Genomic DNA, 10383 nt, shown 5'->3' on the forward strand with positions numbered 1-10383 from the left:
CAATAGGACATACACAACTTCCAACAGAGCAGTCCACACTGATGCAATAGTCACAACACACAAGGGAAGATAACACGTATAATACCCGGTGGATTAGTCGCGCGAGTACAACAATTGTTATAGCAAGTTTTATGTGAAAGTTTTATCTGATGTCCAGGAGAGTAGTCTACACAGGTGAGACAATGTTAACATCATATACAACACATTTTCATTAACAGATATGTAGTACAAAAAGTGAATTAGCTCAAGTGTTAAACGCGGGTTAAAGAAACATGCATTACAAGTGTTAAATATTAGCCTTATAAAAGTTACAATACATGTGTGAAAACATGCTAGCCTGTGAGCAGGCTTCTGAATTAAGCGAAAGTTCCAAGACACACCATTACACCATACATCACTAACCCTGCGAGTGGGGCATTGGAGCCACTACTTACTCCTCAAAGAAAAGATTATAGACTCTCAAGGCTATGTGGGAGGAGCTGAGGTGAAAATTCCATTTTATGTACAAATGAGGGGGTATTTATAGCCAAGGGTGAAACTGACCCTTGTGGTTGTTCGACTACTCTCATGAGTGTTTGATTTCCATGACTTTTCAACTTTACATGACTCTTCATAAAATAATTGGGTCTCTTGGACTTCCACGTTACATTACATTGATTGATTGTATGTCCCACAGTAGAGATGTGGATGACATGACTCGACATGACAATGCTGATACATTCGTGTTGTTGCTGGTGTGCATGTTGAGATGCAGCGTTGTTGGGTGATGGATGTCCTCAGGTGTGTCATAGCTTCACCTCCACATGGCAAAGTGCGCGGAGTCTTCGATGGTCGTTGGTTCGATGTTGTATTCACACATTTCTCCTTTCTTGTATGTTGGTAAGCTTGATAGGTTTGTCCATTTGCAAAAGGTGCATATTCGTCCGTCCATCCGTCCGTAAACACATCTTGCATGTTTGCTCGTTCGTCCATCTACAAACAAATCTTTGCATGATCAACCATTCGCAAGCATATCTCTTTGCATGCATTGTCTATTTGTCTATTAGTGAACCAGTCCTTCTACATGTGCTCCCTTCATTCATCCCATCCGTTGTCATACCATGTTTATTTGTGTACCTGTATCTGTAGTCACTCATGATGAGACGACATCAAATCCAAAAACCTCCTAGTATACCATGATGCATGATCATTTTAGATGTAGGTGACCGGGAGAGGTGACAAGGTTGTGAGTTGGGATGGAGGCTCCAGTCATTTCTGATGAAAACTGCGTATGAGTCACTTGGTGATGAAGATGGGAAATTCGTATCGACAGTGACTGTCCGCAGGGTCTGGCTCAGCTGGAGGACAAAACTGCACAGTTTTTGGGAGTAATAGTCAAGGCTATGGAAACGCTGGGTAAGAAAAATCTGCGCAATTTCCAGAACGAGCGGGAACTAGGAGATTGGCAGAAAAAACTGTGCAATTCCTGGAGGGAACTAGCAGTTAGATACTGGGTCACTGGCAGCAAAACTGTGCAATTCCTGAGGGGAGCTGTCAGTCAACTGCCGAGAGTTGCTGGTGGGAAAAGCTGAGCTGATACTAGGAGGTTGGCCTTTTTTTCACCTCTGTGCAATTTTTGAGCTGAGCGAACTTCTAGGCAGCAAAGGGCTTGCTCATGAAAATTGTGCAATTTTATGGGTGAGCATCCAGTCGACTCTCGGGAGGGTTGGCTGGAAAAAATGTGAAATTTTCTGAGGGAGACAAGGATGAGCACCAAGTATATATCTGGCCTGTGTGCGTAATTTTCTCAGTCAGCGGAGCAGGAAAGGTCTACAACCTCTGCGCAATTTTTTAGGGGAGTCAGTCCCAGGGTGGCTGCCAGGTCAAACTCTCTGATTGACCAGCATGAAGGTTGATTGATTTTCTTGCATGTAGCACAACTTGAAATGGATTGCTTGGTGCTTCTACATTGTTCTGGGTGACAGTCGATCGAGTCGATGGCGGGGTGATGGTCTAGCTATCAGATTGGAATCTGGTTGTCAGAACTTCAACAAAGTGACTAAGTGTGTGAATGAGCGAAAGATGCATAAGTGATCTTGCAAACACACACTTACATGCCTTGACAACGAGATGACTCAAACCATCCAGACACACATGCTCAACATTATTGATCGAAGGTGTAAGCAACAAGCACGAAACTTATGATTGATCGTTGGTCGATCGTGACGACGCTTGTGTGAAAGTGTATGTGACTCCGTGTGTGAATGAGAAAAATGTTTACATAGCGAACACAACAAGTACACACAAAGTGAAGACCTTGAGACCAGAACATGGTCGCAAGCATGACATTGACATCAACATGTAAAAGCTTGGGTGAAATGATCAAGTAAGGTGGGTGCGAAGTCTCACATGAGCTCACGGACTGAACCTAAGTATGTGCATTCATCAAGTGAAACTCTCAAGGGAGGCTCCAAAATTGGGTGTAGGCCAAAATTTTGGAGGGTGGTTATAGCAGCTACAACATGATGATGATGTGGATGAAATTGATCAGGATGGTCAGAATGATGATCACGTTAATGATCATGAGGATGATCTTGATTATGATCTTGGTGGTGCAACTAGCTAGTGATATCTTGATGATCTTGGAAATTCCTATTTTTAGATGGATGTTGTGAATTTACCTCAGAATAATGATATTTATGAAACATTTTGAGTTGGTTATCATACATTGAATTTTAGTTGATTTGATTAATACGATGATGATATTATCATTATTATCTTGTTACTTTATATGTGTGTGTGTGTGTGTGTGTATATATATATATATATATATATATATAGAGAGAGAGAGAGAGAGAGAGAGAGACATTAGTTTTATGAAGAATTATTATGTATGATGATATAACTATCTTTGGATGGATGTTTTACATTTACCTTAGAATAATGATATTCATGAAAAAATTTGATCCGGTAATCACACATTTGAATTTTAGTTGATTTGATTGAAGATGATGATGATATTATTAGTATTATCTTGTTACTTTATGTATGTGTTGAAAATTGTTAATGTTTTCTGATGGAGAATCATTATGTACAATCATATTACTATTTTTGGGTGAATCTTGTGAATTTACCTTGGAATAATGATATTTGTGATTGGTATTGATTTGGTAGTCATGTATGTATATTGAAAATTGTTAATGATTTTTTGATGGAGAATTATTATATATGATGATATTGTTATTTTTGGATGGATGTTGTCAATGTCCCTTAAATTTCTTTACAAACACTATGTTATCAATTTGAATTGTCTTATTTTATTTAATGATATTTAGAAACTGTAATATATTTCACTATGTAATTGAAATTAGTAAAATGAACCCATAAATGGGGTCATAAATGGAAAGAAAAATACACTCTAAACAAGAAGCCAAATGTGGATGTAAATGTGGTGTAACCATGGATGCAAAATTGAGAGTAGAATTCGATGTTAAACTAGGCATCAAAACAAGATGCAAACAAGGACACAAAAAGGGTTTTAAATTAGAAGTTAAAAAGAGTGTAACACTAGACACAAAGAAGGAAAACAAACATGGCATACAAAAGGATACCAAACTGGGCGCAAATAAGGACACAAAAATGGACGCCAAACTAGATGCAAAAGAGGACAAACAACTAGATGTAAAATTGGATGCAAAAGAGGATGCCAAGTTGGGTGCTAAAAATAAGAAAAAATGGATGCAAATTTAGATGCCAAATGAGGATGCAAAAAAAAGTGTAAAATTGGGATGAAAATTTGGGCACAAAAGAGGATGTAAAAAAGACACAAAAAAGATGCAAAATGGGGATAAGAAAAGGGTGAAACCAAGGACACTATATTGGATGCCAAAAATAATGCATAACTAGATGCAAATTTAGACTCAAATCTAGGCGCAAAATGAGGTAGAAAAATGATGGAAATTTGGATGCCGAAAAGGATGCAAAATTAGACACCAAAAAGGATGTAAAAGATGATGCAAAATTGTACACATAAGTAGACACAGAAAATTCTACAAAAATGGGCATAAAAATGGCTCAAAATTGGACACAGATTGAGATGCATTGTTGGATGCAAAATGAGTTGCAAAAAGCGATGCAAAACTTGGTGCAAAAGCAAATGAAAAAGTAGACGTAAAAAATGGTTCAAAATTGAATGTAACATTAGACACAAAATTACATGCAAAGGTGGATGCAACACATGGTACAACATAAGATGCAAATCTAGATGAAAAATTGGATGATGTAAAATTGTAAGCGAGAAATGATGTTAAAAACGATGCAAAATATGTTGCAAAAAGGGAGAAAATTCAAATGCAAAAGTGGATGAAAAGAGTGGTGCAAAACAAGATGCACAAATGGACACAAAAATGATGCAAAGTTTGGTGCATATTTAATATATGGTGCAAAATCGGATGCAAAAAATGGTTCAAAAATAGGTACAAAATTAGAAGAAAAAACTCGTGTAAGACTAGATGCAAAACCTGGCACAAACTGGATGCAAAAAAAGGCACTAAATTGAATGCAAAAGATGGTGTAAAACTTGATGCAAATGATGGCACAAAACTAGAAGCAAAGAATGACTCAAAAGTGGAAGAAACAAACGATGCAAAAACATATGAAAAATTTGGTGCAAAACTAGAAGCAAAACTTGTCGTAAAACTATATGTAAATCCTGGTGCAAAATTGGAAGGAAAAGTTGTCGTAAAACAAGGTGCAAAACTAGATGCAAAATTGTTGCAAAATTAGATGCAAAACACGACACAAAACTATATGCAAAATCTGATGAAAAAAAGGATGCAAACTTTGGTGTAAAAAAGGATGCAAAAACTAGCACAAAAAAGAGGCTTTAAAAATTGTCAGATTTAGCTCCAGACTGCTCATCCCAATTGGAAAAAAAAATGTGCTAAAACATGGTGCTAAATCTGGCATAAATTTCCTATTTTATTGTAGTGATACCTTAACAGTTCACTTGAAAGGAGCAAGGAGAGCTTATGGGTGCAAGGGCACACTTCAAAAGGATGAAGGGCTGAAGGAAAGAGGCTTCAAGGCTTTGTCATGTGCGCATGCACTTAAGAGAGAGAGATAATTAAGAAATGGTGCAGGGCGCATGTTTGAAGGACGAAGGAGGAGGCTTAGAGCTTCCTGTTACACAGCAATTTGTCACCATTTTTCACCGTCCCTGTTACCCCTCGCCTGTACACTGGAGGACTCATTCCAGGACCTGTGAGAAGTGACATGACCTGAAACCACTTGCATTACATTCCTCTGAGTATGAGCTTCATTTGCCCTGAAGACATCTCCTGCAAAATCTCCATGAAAACATCTCTTTTTGCATTAGCGCGGGTCCTCAATTCACTGCCCGCGCCAATGAGGTAAATCCTCTAAAAAGGGCGCGCTATTGGCGCTCTGTCTCAGAGTCGCAATCGCGCCAACCGAATTGAGTAAAGTTTTCAACCAACAAACTCTCGAAGGTTCTCTTCAACCCATTCACCAACTGAATCTATGTTGGGTTAGGATGGTTTGGCTTCGAATCTCCATAGAAGGGAAAGTGGTTTGCCACCTTTCATGGAAGTTTCCAAGTGATAAAGCCAATCCCATGAATAATGTGGTTGATCCTATCTCTTTCTTCTCTATCTATAAAAGCTTGCCTCTATGCCTTGAGCAAGCTAGTTACAGTAGTTCTGGTCCCAGCATAGTGATAGAGAGTTTGAAGCTGCAAGAGCCTTCTTTGCACCCATAAGGCCAAATCTAAGTAAGGAGATTCTTGTCACCCAAAGAGAGAGAGGCTTGTTCCTCATCCCAACAAGCTTTGCAAGACTTGTGTAGCTGATCACCCAGCCAAAGGAGGATTTGACGTCAGAACAATGGTTGTATTCTTCTTTGTTACTTATTAATAATAGATGACTATCATTATGGTTCCACTCTCATTGTCTTATGTTTGATGTTGAGTTATATCTTTTCTGACTGATATATAATTGTATCTACTAGATTTTATGCTTGTTTTCGTGTTGTTCTTTGCATGTGCAGGTGTCCAATCACGAAGATCGTGGGGATCGTGACCGGCCAAGGCAAAGGAACGAGGGCGACATCTCTTCTACGAACACTAGCGTTGGAATCCAAGTAGGTTCTCACCATCTACTTTGTATTTGCAATTAGGAACTTGCGTGATAGCATTGTGCGATTGTTGCTAGACCCGGTCTGGGCTAGTAGGGATCGTCTCTGTCCGCAGAGAGGATTTACCTCCACAAAAATTTGGCAACTCCACTGGGAGATCTTGTTGTTTGATTTGTAAACTTTAGACGGAGCCTGAAGTACGGCCAGGTAGCCTTTGAAACGTTATTGCTTTGCATTAGCGAAGTAGATCAACGCCACTTCAGTCAATCTCCGGTTTGGTTTACGGGCTAAACAACTTGGAGTTTGTCTTGTCTCTTTGGCTTTTCTTATTTTGATTGCTTAGATAGCTTTCTGGGTTGGATTTCTTGTTGTTTCTTGCTTCCTGGTTTGCCTAGATACTGTCTTCAAGCCCTGAGTCGCTTGCTTTTGTTTTGATTTAGCAAACTTGATTAGCGCGATTTTTAGCCCTACAGTCGCGCCAATTGACGCAAGTTGCTCAAAGACAACCCGCGCCAATCCTATAAAAGCGCGAGTTGCTGCCTGACAGTAGCGCCAGGCCTGTCAACTTTTCAGTTTGCTTGTCCTTAAGCCCTCTGAGCTTGGATTTTGTGTCTTGTTGTGTCTTTTTCAATTACTGGAGTGTGTTTGATCCTGGTTTGATTGGTTTTAGACCTTCATCCTTCGGGTGTTTGCCTTTTTCTATCGATTACACCTTTTAGCCCTAGGGCATCTAGTGGCTTGGTGCATCGAGCCTTCCGTAGGAGTCTTGGGTTCTTTGATCGTCCAGTCGACTTTGTGATTACCTTTTGCATTTGCTCGGTAGTTGTTAAAGCTTTTTTCAAGTGATTTGTTTCTTTTTCGCTTGGTTTTCACTTGGCTTCGTTTGGGCTTAGATCACATAGCTCATAGAGGTCTTTGTGTTTTCTTCTTGTTTTGAAGGACTGTTTTGGTGTTTTGGGGATTAGATTGTGTTTCCATTGAGTGAAATTGATCTTTTTCTCGATGTTACTGTCTCTCAAAATTTGTTTAGTGCACTTTGCCATTGAAAATAAAAACGAATAATCTCTTTTGCGTTGCATTAGTTAATTGAAATTAGAAGCTTTTCATTGATTGAGTGATCTAAAACAAAGAAAAGTTTCATTTATTTGTCATTAGTTGCATTAGAGTGCTTCTTGATTGGGGTCATTTTGTTTGAAAAAATTCTCAACTCTCTCGTAGTTAGTATTCATCGAATGAAATGATATTCTTTGGCATATAGCTTGCATTTAGGGAATTGTGAGAGATCACATACGGTAGGGCCTGGAAACTGAAACTTAACTAAAGATCAACCATAAAATGAACTGAATGAACTTAAAAACGCATTGGAACATAACACTCACTAATTAGAGGTCTAGGCTAGAGACGTGCTCCGGCGTCGTTAAACCTAGTCACTGTTGTTTCACACTACGGTTGGGTGATTCCTCCTTTTGTGACTCGATAGTGGTCTAGCACGGACTTGAGCTCCCACGTACCGTCGCGTATATAGGGGAGACCCCACTAGGTTATCATCCTTTATCCACAGGAAGCCGTGTCTGCCGCCTTACAAGCCGTAACGCACCGAACACAGCATTCGGGAAGATTGACTACCATACGGGAAGTCCTTGGTTTTCATATGATTGCCAAGGTGTATATGCAGTTTTACGGATTTGTTTGGTAAACCCTTTGCCTAGTCTCTCCAGAGTAGTCACTTTTGATCCTTTTCGGACTCCTTAAAAGAAAAGGCTCACTTGAGCAGTTTGTCACTTCGGGCTCACAAAACATTCGAAGGCGACTAGAGTCACCTTTTTGTCCTTTTCTCGACTCTTAAAACATGAAAAGGTCAAGTTGTGTCCTTGCATCTTAAAATTCATTTGGCCACGATAAACATTACCTGGTTAGATCTTGTGTGCGTTAGTTTGAGTAGGGTCCTTTATCGTTAGACTCCCTTAAGTCTCGTTTGAAGTTTGTCATCCTGGCTGAATCGTCGACTCTTGTTCCAAGTGATCAAGGGTCTCCGTCTTCCGTTGCTCCTGAGGTGCCGGTTGTAAGTGATACTCTTCCTGTTATCCCAAGTATCCAACCGATCAACTCTCGTGCTCCGGACGACGAAGGTTACGAAATTCATTGGAACCCCATCTAGGAGCCTAACGAGGACGATATTCCTTTTACCCCCCCTGGTGTTTCGTCTCCAATGTCTACCTCTCACATGGATGAGACATCTCCTAGAGTGAGTGAGACACCTGTGTTGTCAAAGATCGACACTCCCATCCCAGCTACTTCTTCACTCCCCCCACGCTATCAGTCGTTGAGGGATAGGGTAAGTGCCAGGACTCCCGCTTTGACTATGTGGGATCCCCATATCACTCCCACCACGGGATCTTTTGTTTCACAAGTCCACACTACACCTGTTACTTCAGTTCTGACAAATCCAACTGTTTGTGTAGCGCATTCAACTCCGGTTGTTAGTGCCGTAACAGCGTCTTCAGCCCTGAACACTGGTGCTGGTCCCCCTCACGGTCAAGTGAGTAATGGCTAGTCGGCACTCTCGCCTAGAGTTTTCCACCCTGCACAAAGTGCTCCACCCTCTTCTGGTCCTATTCCAGGAGGGGGGCCATATGATGCCTATGGACAAGCTGTTCAGGATCCGAACGCGCAAGGTCCACTCTTTTATTACGATTCTACTGGTCAATACCTTCAACTTTCTCAACCCTTGCCTACTCAACCTTTCGTTGAGGTTTCGGTATCGTTATCCATTGCTTGGGACCCTAATACCAACTCTTTCCATGGAGGCCAAGCAATGCCTGCACAGCTTAAAGGACTGCCTAACCAAGGCCAGCCACCTTATGTGCAAGCCCCCCAAGGGCAGCAATATTATGGCCAGTCTTACCCAGGACAATCTAGGGGCCCACAAGGACAACCCTATCAGGGACAACCTTCAGCCGCTGGTGGTCCATCGTTTACTTATCTGAGTCAACCTTCTGGTTATCTGGGGCAACCTGGTACCCAGCAAGGTTTCCCGTCTGGACAACCAGGACAACCTTATATCCAACAAGGCCAACCTGGTATCCAGTAGGGTTACCCCCAAGGATAATTTTAGGGGCGAATGTTCGCCCTTTGGCGAAATTAAGGGGTTTTAAATTTTTAGTGGGCGAATATTTTGTATCATAGTACATTTTTACAAATCACCTCAAATAGCCCACCTTATTTTAAGGGAGAGGGTAAAAAAGGTAAATTTAGCCCTTGAAATTAGGACTTACAACCTTCCATTCGCCCATTTTCAAGAATGGGTTTTATTTAAGTGAATCCTATGGGCCAAATACCATATTTATAAAAGAGGTATGGTAAATCAATAAAAATATAAATAAATGAGAGGTATGGTAAATAAATAAAACATTTTTTATATTTACTCCATAAGTCACCTTATATACATGTAAGGGTGTAAACAAATAAAAATATAAGTAAAGTGGAGGTATGGTAAATAAATAAAACGTCTTTTTATACTTACTCAAAAGGTATGGTAAATAAATAAAAATACAAATAAACTAGACGTATCGTAAATAAATAAAACCTCTTTTTATTAGTCCATAACCCTCGTTCTATTTATGAAGGCTCAAGAAAGAGGTTTTATTTAAGTGAATCCTATGGGTCAAATACCATATTTGTAAAAGAGGTATGGTAAATTAATAAAAATATAAATAAACGAGAGGTATGGTAAACAAATAAAACATTTTTTTATATTTACTCCATAAGTCACCTTATATTTATGAACACTCAAAATGGGTTATATTTAGGTGAAACCTATGGCCAAAATACTATGGGACAAATACCATGGACTAGATTGTTATTAATACCATGTAAAAAACCATTATTAACCCTAATATTAGAATTAATAAAAATAAAAATGGCACATGGTATTGACCCATGGTATTCACCTGGAATGTAGCCTATTTAAATGGGGGAATTAAACCAGCATGTAGCCTATGCTAAGATTCACTAGGACTTTACAAAGTTTTATTATTTAGTGAAAGACTCGCCAAGATCTTACAAGATTTTATAATTGAGTAAAATATTCGCCATGCCTGGTGAGAGATTCGCCAAAAAATTATATATACATATTATATTATTGATAAAATCGCCTTCCATTTTTCCTATATACCATGGAGATTCGCCCATTTATTATATTTATAAATTTAGGGGGGGTTCTTAAAATTTTCCCTGGTTACCCCTCTGGAC

This window comes from Pinus tabuliformis, chromosome 3_2 (assembly GCF_031772625.1).
Source record: "Pinus tabuliformis cultivar Carrire ecotype Pingquan chromosome 3_2, CPIR1, whole genome shotgun sequence".
Classification (NCBI taxonomy): Eukaryota; Viridiplantae; Streptophyta; class Pinopsida; order Pinales; family Pinaceae; genus Pinus; species Pinus tabuliformis.